Here is a 17,700-nt window from a genome sequence, read left to right as displayed (position 1 = left end):
ATATTTATTCACAACAGAAATCAAAAAGCAAAGTTGTCACTCACAAACAAAACACACAGTGATAATCAGAAATACACCACATACCAAAAACACGAAACAAACACACAACAAATCAAGAACTGGTTGACGAAGGTCCATGCCCACATGATTTCAAAAATATGGCGTTGCAATAAGGGTGTCATAATATACTCCTGAAGTTTCCACATAAAGGTTTTTGAAGGGTAGCAGGAAGTAGTCATCGTGGGAGTGGCAAAGATTATGCAAACAAACATAAGATGGTGCAAAAATTAATATAAAAAAAGATGAATGCAAACAAACCGTAACACATTGGGTATAAACACTGTTGTTTGGTCAATAATTACCTAAAATATCGGGCCACCACATCATCGTGTATGCCCCCCCCACATACTGACCTCCGACCAACCTCGGGGGGGCCATCCTCGGGTAAGGCATCCTCTGGCTGCATTGGGACACCACTCCTTATGGCGATGTTGTGAAATATCCCACACAGGACCACAATTTTCGAAACCATATCCGGCAAATACATGAGCTCGCCACCAGAGCAGTGGAGGCATCTGAATCGGCCTTTTAAAAGGCCGATACAGCGCTCCACCACTTGCCTGGTGGCTGTAAGTATGGTATTAAACTCTCTTTGTGGGCCTGGTGTGGGAGCCAAATAAGGAGTGAGCAAACAGGGCATGCAAGGGTATCCACTGTCTCCTGTGAAAAAGAATAGACAACATCAGGATCACTGTGTATCAAGCTTAACATTGTTATGTACTAAAGGTCTCCACTTACCCAGAAGCCACGCATCACCAGCTTGTAGGTCGGTTAATTTGTGCCATATCCCTGATTGCCGGATGACGATGGAGTCATGTGCACTTCCTGGTAATTTTGCATTCAGGGACAGGATCTGGAGGGAGGCATCACATACCACCATTACATTCAGGGAGTGATAGTGTTTACGGTTGCGAAATATTGCCTCCAGCCATGCTGGAGGCTGAAGTGGTATGTGAGTACCATCCACAACCCCTATGATGTGTGGGAAGCCAGCTATTTGGTAAAAGGGCATTTCCTATATCCAAAGGCATTTGAATAAAATGATGGAGGTGCTTGAAAAGTGCCTCCATCACTGCCCTCAGGATCCTGGAAAAGGAGGATTGTGAGATGCCCGCCACTATTCCCACCGTTGTTTGAAACGATCCTGAGGCACAGAAATGTAACACTGCCATAAATTGCGTAAGTGGTGGTATTGCTGTTGGACTGTCAATTTGCCACTCAAGATCACTCTCTATTATTGAGAGAGTGTCTATGATGATTTTGGGAGGAAGACGGTAGCGTCTTAAAACCTCATCATCGGGCATTCCAAAAAGGGTGACATGTGTTCGAAATATCTGGGGCCTTGCACGCCTACGATGCCTACGCCTGGGACGAGATTGAGGTTGGTCGGCTTCCGGGAGCATGGCCAGAACAATCCGCCCAAGATCAACCTGAAATGGCAAGATTTGAAAGTAAGGCTTTGGACCCACCCCAAAAGAAAATAAAACAACTTAGCTTGATGATACCATCCATTGCTGCTTACATGCCGGGGTATTGTCATGATACATCCAAACTGAAAATAATCCCAATATTAATTTTAAAAAGTTTAGTCTGTGCATTTATGTTTCTAAATTTGGTGCTAGACAAAACATAAAATAGGCGAAACACACATTTGGGCAACGAGCAAAACGACATTGCACACAGTACGTCAAATTGGGGTCAAATGTAAGCCAAAAATGCTAAAGGGCAACCACAAACAATTTTACAGGATGAATAAGCATTTAAAAATGCGCTAATTAGTTCGCCAATACAAGTCACTATACAAACAGAGAAAAATACGCTAATTAGTTTGCCAATACAAGTCACTATACAAACAGAGAAAAATGCGCTAATTAGTTTGCCAATACAAGTCACTATACAAACAGAGAAAAATGCGCTAATTAGTTCGCCAATACAAGTCACTATACAAACAGAGAAAAATGCGCTAATTAGTTCGCCAATACAAGTCACTATACAAACAGAGAAAAATGCGCTAATTAGTTCGCCAATACAAGTCACTATACAAACAGAGAAAAATGCGCTAATTAGTTCGCCAATACAAGTCACAATACAAACAGAGAAAAATGCGCTAATTAGTTCGCCAATACAAGTCACTATACAAACAGAGAAAAATGCGCTAATTAGTTCGCAAATACAAGTTAAAAAATGGACTTACCAAGAGCAAATATATAAGATTCCCAATCAAAAGGTCTTTGGGTCCGAAAGAAAAAAAAACCTAAAAGAGATGAAATTATGGTTCAAAAAATTAAGAACAATAACAAACAGAAGGAGACACCAATTGAACCAAAGTTAGACTTCACAAAACTTACCAAATCAAGAAACGAGGCCAAAAAAATATCCAAAAAAAAAGCGAACGGAAAATAAAAATGCAAATCTAGCAAACAAAATAAACTCCAAACGCCAACTCCTTAATCCGCAAACAAGAAACTCCAACCAAGGTAACCTCCAACAATCCAAAAACGCCACCTCGACTCGAGACACACCAAGCCATAAATAGTGTTTCGTTTCCTGCAAAAATTAAGGAGGGATCATAGGAACGCACAATCAATGATGCGGCCGCAAAATAAGGACGCATGTATAAATACGTCACGAAAAAACATTTAAATTCTGGTGTATTTCTTGTTTGGACCTCAGACATGGCTACAGACCAGGGAAACAATGGACAAGAGTCAGGCGGTAAGTCTTTCATGCATTTTGTCTCAATGATTAATTTGAAACATAAGATTGGGAAAGTTGTGAACAAGAGAAATCTGCATATTTACACAAATAGGTGAGGAGGATGACATGGAAGAGGCTGCTGGGCCCAGTATTCCGGCCAAAGCTGCCAAAAAGAAAAGGCAGCCACATTTCACAAGAAAGGAGATGGAGGTTTTGATTCAGAAGTGTGTGGACATCCTGCCACAGGCAGACAGGAATATGAGTACAAGCCAGAAGTGGAGAATGTGGGAAGAGGTAGCCGTTGCTGTCAATAGGGTGGGTGATTATGTCCGTCTAGCCCGGGATGTCAAACGGCGGTAAGTAAACACTTGCCCCCCCTATAAACAAACCCCATTTTAAACAAAAGGATAATGGTTCCCATTTTATCCCACAGATGGGGCGACTTCAAATATCGCCTAAAGCAAAAACTGGCGGACAGGGCTAGGCATGCAAGGGGGACAGGTGGGGGTCCCACCCCTGTGTCATTGGAGTTGACGGATTTAGAAGAGCTGGCACAGGGGTGTGTGCAGCCTGTGGAGGTGTTTGGCGTGTCCAACATGGATACGGACATGCCAGACTTTGCGGCTCCTCATGTTGTCCCAGGTAAATCTTGTGATGTCACCAACTATGAAATGTTATTGGGCCAATATGTAGATTCTAATGTGAGTCTTTTCTCATTTTTCCTAACAGAGACACAGGCGGATTAGTCTGCTCCAGAGGGGAGCCTTGGCCGCCGAATTTCTGCTGGCTCTGCAGGGGAGGAACCAGTACATCCGGCTGAGGACCCTGCAGAAGCCAGTCCAGGGCAATCCCCCTCGCAGGCAGTGGCCCTCCTCACAGAACTCAATTTCAAATCGGATTTCCATCCGGAGATTCTGCAGAGGATGGACGCCAGTCTGCTATGGGTGGCTGAGGCCCTGGAGCAAAATGTTGCGGCCAACGTGACCATTGGTCAGGCCCTGGCGGAAAATACCAGGGCCAACATCAGCATCGCCAATGCCCTGGAGCAGCTCGTTCGCAGCACATGGTGGAGCCGACCTCCCTTCCTGCCGGAACATCAGGATCCTCCACCTCTGGCACAACATCAGCCAATCCTCCAAATGTGCCTAGCCCTGTGCCTAGTCCAGAGGCCACAACATCTGCCTCTGGACAGGCCAGCCCGATGACATCCCGGACCCGGTCTGGCGCCCTCCCTCCCCCAGCCAAACGGGTGAAAAAACGGTGACAGCAATGGCGACTTTTCCCACACTCCTTCTGTGCTTGGCTCATATTCCTTTCTGGTCACAACTTCCCTCTCCTTTCTTGTGAATTGTTTTTAATTTTGTGTTCTACATTTCATAAATCTTTTATGTTGGCCCAATTATTGTAACTTTGGGAATGAACCCTGCAAAAAATCTTTGCCACAAATCGGTTATTTATTTTAGTTTTTGTTTGAGCAATAAAAAAAAATTTAAAAACTGACATTGTATTCTCACATTATTGTCAAAATGGATTACATTTAATCCTGGGCCAATAGGCACAAACTGGCAAAAACCACATTTTACATGCCAAAAAAAAAAAGGGCTCTTTAAGGAACATTTCAAATTTAACATAACGATGCAAATTCAACAAGCAAAAAGAAAAAGGTAAAAACAAAAAAAACATGATGACATTATTGTTACAATAGGCCCTAACCAACAAATTGAGCCCAAAAGAAACACCCACAAATGTACGTAAATTGATTGTGTAATCATCACATTAGCAGTTATGATTTCCACCTGCGTACGCTTTTGTGCTAACCCAAAAAACTGCTTTCCAAACACATACCAAGCCGGTTTTCAATCCAACACTAATTGCTGTTCTGACCACCCGCGATTAATCGCTGCAACATTGTGGAGTGCCGGGATGGAGGAGAAGGCCATCACCAATGTGGTCGAGTAATCCAGACCCTAAACTGTGCGAGCATTTTGAAGGGAAAGAGGATCATCCAGTGACGTATGAGTCAGTCCGTACACATTTTACGCTCACATCTGCTAATGTATGTATGCCCCAAAAACGCCTCGCCACGCCTGCGTTTTTCCATCTCCACCCCCGTCAACACCCAAAAACGCCCTGTTCTGTCAATCACATTTGACATGTCACTTCCTGTACGCTATTTGACGAACGAGACCAAAAAAGCTCGCAATCTGCCGTACGCACATGTGCAGTGTTACACCGACGCATGCGCGGTTAGTCAACATCCGAATGCAATGAGCAAACTGCTGTTTGCGTACGGCTCTGAATGAGGGCCTATATTCCCTAAAACATGTACATGCACACACATACACACTAGGGGTAATTTGTGTTGGGAGCCAATTTTGCCTACCAGTATATTTTTTGGAGTGTGGGACGAAACCGGAGCACCCGAAGGAAACCCATAATACTCTTTATCATTGAGAATTGGTGGTGATTATATTTATTTTGAAAGATTGTTTTCCATTTTTTAAAATTGAATGATCTCTTACTGTATATTGTGTTTTCATTGGAAAAACATATATGTGGTCAGAAAGGGACTGGAGCTACCAAGCTACTTGTGTCATCTTTAACAAATTATTTGATTAATGACATCACATGTACTTGGGGGAGATGCTCCAATTGGAGGATAATAATGCACCTTGGTACAGCATTGAGCCACAAAGTTCTCATTTACAACTTGAAGAGATAGCATCATATGATTTAAACCACACCATGGTGATAGTCTGACCCAGTGCCACCTACAAACACCAATCCCATCACCAGAGCATCTGACTCCATGCCCTTGATCCTTACCATAAAATACTCACCAGTCTCACTCATGGAACTCTTACTCAAAGGGGGTGTGGATGCACTGTGCAAAAATAAACTTTCTGTAACATATTTACACACAACTGGGTGACTAAAGAAATAAATTAAGGGGGGGCATAGATGTAGCTTATCTAGACTTTAGTAAGGCTTTTGACGGTATGCGTTTATGATGCCGATGGTCGCTATGCCGACCGCCGGCATCTCCACTACAGAATCCCGGCGAGGGTTAATTAACCTATGCCGGGAGACCGAGAGCTGACAGCCGCAGGGGGGGAGGGTTAGGTTTAGGGTTCCGGGTGGGGACTTAGGGTTAGGCACCCCCCCTCGGAGGTTTGGTTTAGGAAAGGGGAAGAGGGGGTTAGGGTTTAGGCACCCCCAGGGGAAAATTAGGGTTAGGGGGGTTAGGTTTAGGCACTTAGATGGGGGATTAGGGTTAGGCATTAGGGTTAGGCACCCCAGGGGGAAAATTAGGGTTAGGGGGGGTTAGGTTTAGGCACTTAGATGGGGGATTAGGGTTAGGCATGGGGGGAGGTTAGGGTTAGGCACCCTAAAGGAGGGTTGGTGTTAGGGGTTAGATCAGGTTAGGAAATACCTTTCAGCTGATCAGGATTTCCTTCCATGATGGACTGGTGCTGCCGGGATTTGAACGTGGCCGGCAGTGTAACATACCGATTCCCTTTTGACATGGACCCACATCGCAGACTGATATATAAACTTGAAAATTTGGGACTGGATTCTAAGATGGTTAAATGGATAAGAACTTGGTTGCAGAATAGGAAACAGAGAGTTGTAGTAAATGGAGTGCAGTCTCAGGAGGGACATGTTACAAGTGGTGTAACCCAAGGTTCTTCACTTGGACCAGTGCTTTTTAATATCTTTTTTGGTGACATTGCACATGGTATTAAAGGGAAAGTATGCCACAATGACACAAAAAAATGCAACAGGGTAGAAACACCTTGAGGGGTAAGAGGAAGAAAGGGATCTAGGAGTAACTTTTTCATGTGACTTAAAGGCAAGTAAGCATTGTAAAAAAGCAATGAGAAAGGCAAGTCAGATGCTTGGTGACATAGGGAGAGGAATCAGTAGCAGGAAGAAAGAAGTAATAATGCCCCTATATAGGTCATTTGTACGTCCTCATTTAGAACTGATGTCAGTTCTGGAGGCCACATCTGCAGAAATATATAAATACATTAGAGACTGTACAAAGAAGGGCAACTAAAATGATGCATGGCCTACATCACAAAGCTTACCAGGAAAGACTAAAATACCTTAATAATATGTATAGTTTGGAGTAGAGAAGGGATAGGGGGGACAAGATAGAAACTTTCAAATATATCATGTGTTTTAAATAGGTGCAGGAGGGAGACATTCTTCAAAAGTAGAGAAGTACTAACACATGAAGACATGCACTGAAACTGGAGGGAGGTAGATCCAAAGGAAATTTGAGGAAGAATTACTTCACAGAAAGGGTAGTAGATAAGTGGAATAGCCTCCCATCAGAGGTGGTAGAGGCTAAGACAGTAGAGCAATTTAAACATACTTGGGAAAAGCATAAGAATACCCTTACAATGAACTGAGGATCACATAGGGTTGAAGTTACCAAAAGGTAAAAAGGCAGACTAGATGGGTCAAGTGGTTCTTATCTGCCGTCAAAGTCTATGTTCCTATGTAACTGCGGTATAGTAGTAGTGCACATTAAACTACCCAACCATACTTAAAAACTAAAACAAAAAAAACCCATAACATTCTTGTGCTGAAGGCATGAGCTGCCTGTCTGCTCTGGTAAGGCATGCATGGATATGCAAATCCAGAATATCTAGAGTGTAACAATGGCATTCTGTAACTTTTAGGCTCACACCAGCTGGAGGTATGTGGATGTTCTAGCTTGCTGGACATGCTAGAATTTATAATTACACAATTGCTGGAAGTTACCAACCTGTGCTACATTGTACAGTATTTAAGGATAGCACTGACAGAGTAACCTGTTGTCCTATATCTATACTGTTTCTACAGTCATCCACAAGTACACTTTGAACTTTTCTGCATTTACCTACTTATGTTCCAGAAGAGCATTAGGCCAGGCTCTTCCATCCTATAGATGATGGTGTACTGCTGGATTGGTGAGAAATGCTGTATGTGTTTTTCTCAAGTGCTGAAATTGGACAGAAAAAGTTGCATTTTGATGTGAAATAACACACAATGTATGAGCCCTAGGTGTCTATTCACATCACTTAATTTCTACAAAAGTAGGTGAAAAATATAATTTTCACCTACTTTTGTAGAAATTAAGTTACAAATTCATCATTCTTATCACTGATATCTCCTGGTTACAATTCTCCCCCCTCGATAATTTCCACAGTCCCTTAGAAATTATGTAATTTATCAAGTTCTGAAAAAGCATTTTTTTGGAAATTGTGAGTGATACTGTATACCATTTTGAGATGGTGTACAGCCACGGAAACCCATCAGTAGATGCCATTTACACTGCACCTTGTGAGAAGAGCTGTCAGCCTTTCACCTGGAGTCATGGGAGTAGCAGGAAGAATAACTTCTGCTGCTCCATGGTGTTGGTGAGCCGGCTCCTGCAGACAAAGCAAGGTTGATGAGAGCAGGCAGTTGGGAGCTGTCACCATCGGGAGAGTAGCCATCAGGGGTGGGATTGAGAGACCAGACCCAGCAGCACAGAGGGGGGTGGGATTGAGGAATCAGAGATGAGTATCCAGAGAGGGGATTGAGATGCCAGAGAGTGGGGGATTGGGGCAGGGGGGCTTGGGACATACTGGAGCAGAGTAGCAGGCAGGGGGGAGACACCGGATAAGAGGAGGTGGAAGTGGGAGGGGGGAGCAGGGAGGAATTTGATGTGAGACACCAGAGGAGGGTGGCTTGAAAGACACCAGATGGGAGGAGCAAGCAGAAGGAGAGGGCATAGGATGCCGGCAGGGAGCGGGGACATTGTGGAAAGAATGTACATGTGGGGAGCACTTGACATTGGGGAGATAGTGCTGGCAGGGAGCACAGAGAGCAGAGACACCCACAACTCAGTATATGCTGGCATGTGCATTCAGTAGGAGGACAGCACAGCTGAAGAAGAAAAGTATCACATTTCCGAAAAGCTGTCTCCGCAGAAATAGCAGCTTTTAGGAAGTGATACTTTAGTAATGGAGGAGTGATTTATAGGTCTGAATTTAACAATGAACTCGCAGCAAATTCAAAATTGAAGTCTCACTACTTAAATATTTATAATGAGGAATATAGGGCCTGATTCAGCATGGCTCGCTATTCTGCTTATACGCATGCAACTGCATTGCTAATATCAGTGGTGCTATTTAAATGTGTGCATTCACATTGCATACGCAGCCTGACATAAGGATGCCCACGTTCCCTCACATTCAAATGCTAGGGTAACATAGCGAAACAATCGGCAACATCGGACCCATATGTAGAGTTACGGAAGCGTAGACCTCATTTATGAATTGCTATCACAGTGGTATCACAGTGGCTAATTTATGCATGCCCATGTAACAGCGTTGAAATGCACTGGCACGCTTGTATTCATCCGACCACCCCCTGTCACCACCCACAAACGGCACTTCCTGTCAATCACTCTGCTCTGGGTCTGCGTAGCATCTGGAAATGCAGTTTCCATTGCAATTGCTAGTTCGTGCATTTGCACACTGTGATGCATATGCATGCGCAGAACGCAACAATCGCCAAATTAGGTCCACCTTTGCAACTGTATTCCTTGCTGAATCAGGCCCATAGCCCCTAGTGTGATTGAGGACTATGATTAAGGGAATTCTAATAATAATTTTATATATAATGGATTTCCATTCTTTACTCACTAAGAGGTAAACTTAATACAGTGCAGGTTTTTAGAATTGAAGATGTCGATAGCAACCAATCAGATTCTAGCTATTATCTTCTAGAAGATGCTACATAAATGTTAAGTATAATCTGATTGGATGCTAATTGGTTGCAGTTTTACCATGGCCAAATAGCAAAACTGTTTTAGGGCATGCTGGGATGTGTAGTTCTACAACAGCTGGGGGGTCACTTATTGCCCACCCCTTATTTAGATTAATAAAAAGGAGAGATGAATAAGCATTTCTTTCTTTCATGAGATTTAGAGATATTTTCTACTAAGCAATCATTAGCATTTTGAATAATGTGATTAAACACACTGCTTAATGGCTTGATGTACCATGGGGTTATAATGTAAACCATTAAGCACAATTTCTGAAGCCAATAGGGAATCAATCTCGCAAACAATGAATGCCACCCCAAGGCCAAACAATGCCCATGCTGAATAGATTAATAGTTAATTACCTGTTTCTACAAGTTCCATCTAGTACTTGCAGCCTGCTTGTGTATGCTGTTTGTGGATCTATAGGTGACAGCTTGCTGATCTCTGATAGTAGCTGGTGAAACTGCAAATTACAGTGTGCCTTGATTGCCAGGTTATGCTGGCAAGTGCAGTTCCACAAACACCAACATGCCCAAACAATCAGTGGTTACCAGGGCTGAACCACAACAGTATTTAATCTATTTCCTTCTTGAATATTCCTTAATGATTTTTACCCTAGCACCCAAACCCACTGGGAAGAGTCCTAATACTCTTCAGCACAGGATTTTTGGCCATGGATGAGGTCGGCTTTTTTCCCAGGAACAATTGCCATGGAGACTCAAGGTGCCCACATGTGCTCATGATCCGACATTGCGTACGATTTCCCCTGAATTCTCCCTGGGAGCTCCCTGGCAGTCGTGGTCATGATTTGGTCAAAAAAGCTGCCAATTTGATTCATGATCTCACGATCTATCGGATTGTATGCATAGTGAGATTGTGCAGGATAAATTGTGAGTTTCCCAAAACAACAGAAGAGGTCCTTCATGATTGGTGGGAAATTTTAATTATAATAACAATGGGAGGGGCTAGCCAGGGGGTATAAAAAGCAGGAACCATTTTAACCCTGTGCACATTCTGCTCTGCTACTAGTGAGGCTAGGTGTATACCTGCTGAACCCTGTACATTGCTACTGTGCTCTGCTTTGTATTTGGCTTGCCTTTTACAAAGTGTCTTCTATCTGCAAGTATGTGCTAACTGCATTCTATCCTGTTCCTGAATTCTGTGCTGATGGATCACCATCGGTATAGAGCAGTGTTGGCTAACCTTGACACTCCAGCTGTTGTGGAACTATATATCCCAGCATGCCCTGCCACAGTTTTAGCATGCCCTAATAGAAAAACTGTAGCAGTGCATGCTGGGTTATGTAGTTCCATAACAGCTGGAGTGTCAAGGTTAGCCAACACTGGTATAGAGTGTTTGTCGCCCAAGCTGGGGTCAAAGTGATCCAGGAGAGGGCCCAGCGAAGGAGGAGAAGAGCATGCTGGACCAAGGAGTAGCTGCAGCAAAGGGATACTCACTCTCACATGTCCCTGCTGATGGAGATCAAGGAGAACAACCCAGATGACTACCACAACTACCTTCGCATGGATGACGCCACCTTCCAGGAGTTGCTGCATCTGGTGACCCCCCACATCCGGAGGCAAGACACAAGGTGGCATAGGGCAATCCCTGCTGAATAGAGGCTGGTGGCTGCCCTAAGATACTTGGCTACAGGAAGGTCATTTGAAGACCTGAAGTTTGGGACACTCATCTCACCTCAGTCCTTGGGCGTCATCATCCTGGAGATCTGCAAGGCTATCGTTAAGTGCTGCAGTACCAGTATCGCAAGGTAAAGAAAAAAAAACACACTTCACATTTGTTTCTTGTCAAAGAAAAAAAGTTTTTTTTGTGTTTTTTTTAAATTTAACTCTTTATAATAACTGTGACAGCCATTGGCAGCATTACCAAGACTGTGCTGCATAGCAGTCATTAACATTTGTGTGGCAACAGCACTACATAGTAGTCATTTTTTTTAAGGTTTTTTTATTTTTTAATTAATTATAAAAAATGATAGCCACTGTGGCAATAACACTGCACAGTAGTCAATAACAATTTTTCTGTGGTTTTTATTTAAACTCTTTATTATAAAACAGCCAATAAGACTGCATAAACCAGTCTGTGCACTGATCTGTAGGCAATAACATATTTTTTAGTTATTTTTAATATATAAAATAAACATGTATATAAATCATTCAAAACAGCATTATCACCAATTTTTTTTTCAATCCCAATAGGTAGGCTGCTGTATGTTGTATGGTGGGTCAAACACCAGATTGAACAGGCCAGTACACACATGGCACAAGTACAGATTGTGGCCCTGGCTTCCAGCAATCTGTATTTGCGCCACGTGTGTAGTGACCTTGTCCAATTAGTGTCAGCACCATCATATAGCATACAGCCAGCACCTATTGGGAGTGATACAAACTTAGTGATAGTACAGGCAAGAAGAAGAAAAAAACTAAAAGTTAAGAGTAATGCGGCAAATCTTCCTCTGACTCCAGCAGAGCATTATAAATGGTCTGGCTTGTGGATGCAGGGCTGGGTGGGTGAGTAATCTCCAACTGGGCTGGGGGGGGCTGACATAGGCAGTTGGGGCAGGTGAATAAAGCAGTTGGTCCAAAATGTAGGTGGAGTTATGTTAATTGCTGTTGAGTGACCTAATTGAAAGCTGTGAACATTTTTATTAGTGACCTCATCCATTTTTCTCATGCGACTGTTAATATGTGCAGTAAAATCTTCAGCAGTTTCTGAAGGATGCGTTCAGCTTGATGGAGAAATAAGTCCTCCTGTTCTGTGTGCTGCTGCTTTCTTTCATGTTTTTTATATATTTTTTGGGGTGGTACCGAAGAAGATGATTATCCTGGTACAATGGGTGTTGGTACTGGGGTCAAATTTTCCACCTTGCTGTCCCCGACCAAACTTGTTGGTCTGGCGTGGAGGTCATATCAGGCTCTTGGGTAGGAGTCTATATAGAAAAAAAAAAGAAAAACAATATTATATTCATGTTTTAACACATTTTCTACTATTTTTCCAGTTTCCTAACACTGTGGATGAATGAAAAAGCATCGCTGAAGAAGTTGGACAACGTTGGAATTTTTCTAACTGAGGAGGAGCAATCGATGGAAAACACATCTGCATCAACCCACCTGCCATCACCGGATCATATTACTACAACTACAAAGTATACTTCGGCATCGTTCTCATGACAGTGGCGAATGCCAAATACAAATTTTTGTTTGTGGAAGCTGGCATGAATGGCCATGCTTCAGATGGTGGGTCCTTCAAACAGACTGCTTTCTACCAGAAACTTACCAACAAAACCCTCCACTTGCCATCACTGGACGAGACAAACCATGGCCTAAATTGCATTTTCATCACATACAAGGCTTTTGCAGTACATGAACATGTATTGAAGCCATTTGCACAGAGGGGCCTGACCAGAGACAAGAGGATCTACAACTTTCGTCTATCCCGTGCACGGCGCATTGTGGAAAATACATTTGGAATACTCAGCAACTGGTTCCGCATTTTCCACACCACCATAAACCTACATGTGGAGAAGATAGACTGGGTCTTATTGCGTGCTGTGTGCTGCATAACTTTCTGTGAAGAAAAACTACAATGAAGACCAGTATCAGCTAGACAAGAAGATGTAGGACCTATGGAGGAGTTGCCCAGTTTACATCAGTGTCTGCACCAACAATTCCTACAATATTGACAGCACATGCCAAAAAAGTGAGGGAGGAGTATATTCCCTATTTCAATGGACCAGGTGCAGTGCCATGGCAGGAGGACTGTCTGTAAGATAAATTACTATAGTGGACATTTGGGATTGAGCTACAAGAACAATAAAAGGTTTTGTTTATGAACTGTGTGTCTACTTACCAAAATGTCCTCAGATGGTCCACTCACTTCTGCCGCCTCCTCTTCTCCCTCTTGCTCGGCCATCAGGACAACTGACTGGCATTGTGGCTCCTGTTCGCTGATGAAGCTTATGAGGTGATAGTACCACAGTGTTGGCTAGTACACGTCATCAGTGCCTGCACCGGAGCTTTTTGAATCGTCCATTTTTCTCTTTTCCTTTATGTAGATGGTACGCAGGTTCTGGATTTTGTGGCATACTGTTTTAAGGTCAGCATCTGCAATTAACTTATTGGTGTAGTCCAACAACACCCCCAAAGTTGACAATTTCTTTTTGTGGTATTGTCTACAGGATATCTGTCATAGACACTCCTTTGACTGTAGGATCTCGAGGAATCCCATCACAAACTCGTATTCACTAACCATAGACATTGCTAGGAAGAAAAAATAATAAGGACATTTTATTAACCTACAATTGTAAATTGTTTTGTACATTTTTAATGTTTATTTCTACAGTTTTCAAGAATTTTTAAAATGTTTTTTTTTTCCCAGGTTTTTAATATGTTTTTATTTGCATTTTTAAATATATTTTTATTTGTAATTTTTAAAATTTTTTTTATAGGAATGTAATGTGTTTTTAAAAGTATTGTAATGTTTTTTTTCAGGATATTAATGTACTTTTATTGTATTGCAATATGTTTTTTTACAGGAATGTAATGTGTTTTAAAAAGTATTGTAATATGTTTTTTTTCATGGTTTTAATGTACTTTTATTGTATAGTAATGTGTTTTTTTACAGGAATGTAATGTGTTTTTAAAAGTATTCTAATATGTTTTATTTTTGATGTTGCAATGTATTTGTTTATGTTGTTGACATACATTTGTTTATGGTGTATAACATCATAAACAAATGTATCACAAGTACAAAAACAAATTGAATATATGTATTGTTGGTGTGGTAATGTTTTATTTTTTTGTTGTTGAACTAAATTTGTTTTTGGCATTTTATTTTATTTGAGTGTTTTATGATTTTGCAGTTATTTGGCACTGGCCACCAATGGTGGCCAGTGAGTGGATAGGTGAGTGACACACATTGGTGGGCAGTGGGAGGTTAATGCATGACCCAGCCACCGCCTGCCTCATTCCGGTGGGCGGTGGCTGGGTCATGCATTTATAATTGGGTGGCACACATTGGTGGAAAGTGGGGTTGCAATAAATACTCACCAAAGTACTGCAATCCAGACTTCAGTGTGCAGGCTCTATCATGCTTCCTTCATCTTCTATCCATGATGCTGCACAAGATGGCAACTGTGCGTGTACAGGGTCCTGTCAGTCAAATTCTGCGATGAATGATGAATCGTGAGATACATCGTGAGTAAAAAAAGTACTCACGATCTGCATCACATCATGTCCTAGATTGGCAAATCTGCCCTACAGCACTGCAGATTGGAAGATGCGATGTATGACGAGTGGGGACGCGCATTGGCATCATGATTGTGAGTGTAAACTCACCATTTGGGCATATTTTTCACTATTTGTCATCACGATTCATCGAAATCGGCCAAATCGAGTAAAAAATTGCTATGTGAGTGGCCAGCTTTATCCCTTTGCTCAATGGGATGTTTCTAGCTTGCATTATGTGAACACACAAGGCCTGATTCAGATACACATGCTTTGATGATATTCATTTAGTTGGTGGATAGTTTAAGTACTGCTTATTCATCTTTATTGTAACCATGAGACACAGAACGAATCTGGATGCAGATCCATGCAATTTCCGTGGACAAGACACAGACATGTCATGGGCATGTTGGTGTCAGTGATAGCATCTAAAGACAAAGTTACACTGTCACCAAAGACCTAGTTGGGTTGGAAATCCAGCACCTGCCATAGGGATGGTGCAATGTCCAATGTTTTGGCCAATGGTGTGCAGACACTGTCTTTTGTATGCAAATCAGAAACTTTTCACCACAGCCAGTTTTTGCTTCAATAAGAATTAGAATAAAGAAGCAGCAGCTACTGCAGTGGTATAACACTCACCCATGGTGTCCATTGGACTGGGGCTGGTTCAAAGAATCAATTTACACTGCAACAAGAGTGTTTTTCTTCCTTTGCAGATAAGTGAAGGTAACCCAATTCCAGACTTAGGAAATACACAGGTTTCTTAAAAATAAATATTTAGTTTTATTACATTAGAGCATTTTTCAGCCGTAACACTATAAATGATTTTAAACAAGGGTAGCAATTCAACTTCAGATACTGTATTCCTATACAATCGGCATACATACATCACCATTCTTTTAGTAATAGGCAGAAAATTCACTCTAGCAATTGATAGTCTATCAATAAATTAACTGTTCACTGGTAATTTAAATTTTTATTATGCTCCTTAAAACCTAACAATATATCCTAACAAACTGTCAGGGCAGTAGAATTGGGTGAACATGATTCAGAAACTGTGGTGTTGGCTGGAATGAGTGTAGTTTAGGAAGATTGATGGTTTTATGGAGCTCCTCCTCATGAGAGAGAACAGATGCAGATATACTGGTACTAATGTACTGTGAGGGCAGACCATGTGGGATAGTGGCTTCCACTGAAGACAGCAGATGGAACAGAGGGCCTGATTCAGAGCCGGACGCTATTAGCGGATGCTCATTCTAAAAAAGGGGTCAGATATTTAAATTGAGCGCTCGTTCTTTGCGGTCTGTTGATGCCTCTATGTCTGAGCGAGCGAACGAAACATGCGCTCGCTATTTTGTAAAGACGCCCCCTGGCCGCTCACATCCTACATCATCTCCGCTATTTATTTGATTAATCGAGTACATCAAAAGGCATCTGAACTGCTCGCAGTGCTTGTGGTAGGATTTTATTCCAGCTATCACTGCGAGCAGTTCAGGCTAATAGACAACCAAGTGACGTGGTCGATGACGCTCCTTTACTAATTATGCACTCCCATTAAATGCCCTTTTGACCGTTAGGCACGCCTGCATTCGGATCTCCACTCCCCCTTTTTCAAGCACCTTCCCCTGTTACCACCCACAAACAGTACATTCTGTTAATCAAATTAGCAGCCCCTCGCTGTTTTACGAGCGTACAATTTCTGACCACAATGACTGTTTTGCGCTTGCGCATTACGACCCATACGCATGCGCAGTTGTGCGAACATCGCTCAGAGTGAACGAGCGGCCGCTTATGAGCGGCTCTGAATCAGACCCTGAGTACTCTATTACTCAGAATACTTTAGAGAGCTGACACATTGATGAATCCTGCAGCACAGTGCTGGATATAGTTGACAGCATTGGAAGCTGTAGCAGAGTAGTACGGGAGACTGCGCTGTGAAAGGCAGACAGCAAATAGAAGCTGTAGCAGAAGTGAGTACTGGAGACTGCACTGGGAGATGGAAACAGTGCTGATAGCTGCAGCAGTGGTGAGTAACAGAGCAGATCTGTGAGGGTTGAACCTGGGGCTGCACTGATGAGCTAAACAGAATGGAACTGTAGGACTTAGAGCTGAGACCACACAGGTGAGCTGGACAGACAGAACTGTAGAGATCCAGCCTGGAGCCAGGAAAAGGACGCAGAAGTGATTTTGTTCTAGCAAAGGTCAGAAACTGACTTAAATAGTGTGCTCTTTTTCACTATCAGCCGCATTGGTTAAGTGGTTAGAGCTGCGGACATAATTGTTGCAAAAGACATCATGTGACAAGGCCAAGATGGCAGCGCACATGCTGAGGCAGCACATGAAAAAGTGCCATAGGAATGCTACCCACATGGCTAACTGAAGGAGCTGATAGTGATGGGGGCATGTGGTGACAGACCAGGTTCTCAATGGCAGCAAAACGGCACTGCCATGACAGGTACCTGAGTCTAACAGAGCGATGTGTGAAACACACTACATTAATATCATCTATAGAATATAAATACAATACTACTGTATAATAGAATTTACACCCTTTGGCCAAGTGATCTTTGTTCAGTGGAACACATTATAGTTTGTTATTTATTTTTTTAGATATGAAAAGAAGCTAAATATTAGTGGTAACAAAGGGAATGTCACTGTCCCTTAGCTAAAGCAAAATACTGAACCTGAAGATTAGCAGTAGTAGAGGTGACGTCACTGTCTCTTAGCTAAGGTGATATATTCAAGCGAAAACAAGTTACTAGCCAAATTATTCACTTTTTCACTGCTTGGGCTGGCCTTTAGTTTTTTTAGGGACCCACAGTATCTTTGAATACTTTCTTTATTAAGGAGATCTTTGTACTGACAGGAATAAACCTTATGCAAATTAGGAACACTAAA

The sequence above is a fragment of the Taudactylus pleione genome, unplaced genomic scaffold (assembly GCF_031769625.1).
Source record: "Taudactylus pleione unplaced genomic scaffold, aTauple2 ptg000041l, whole genome shotgun sequence".
Taxonomy (NCBI): domain Eukaryota; kingdom Metazoa; phylum Chordata; class Amphibia; order Anura; family Myobatrachidae; genus Taudactylus; species Taudactylus pleione.
The sequence above is the reverse complement of the archived record's forward strand: the minus strand, read 5'-3'. Positions refer to the sequence as shown.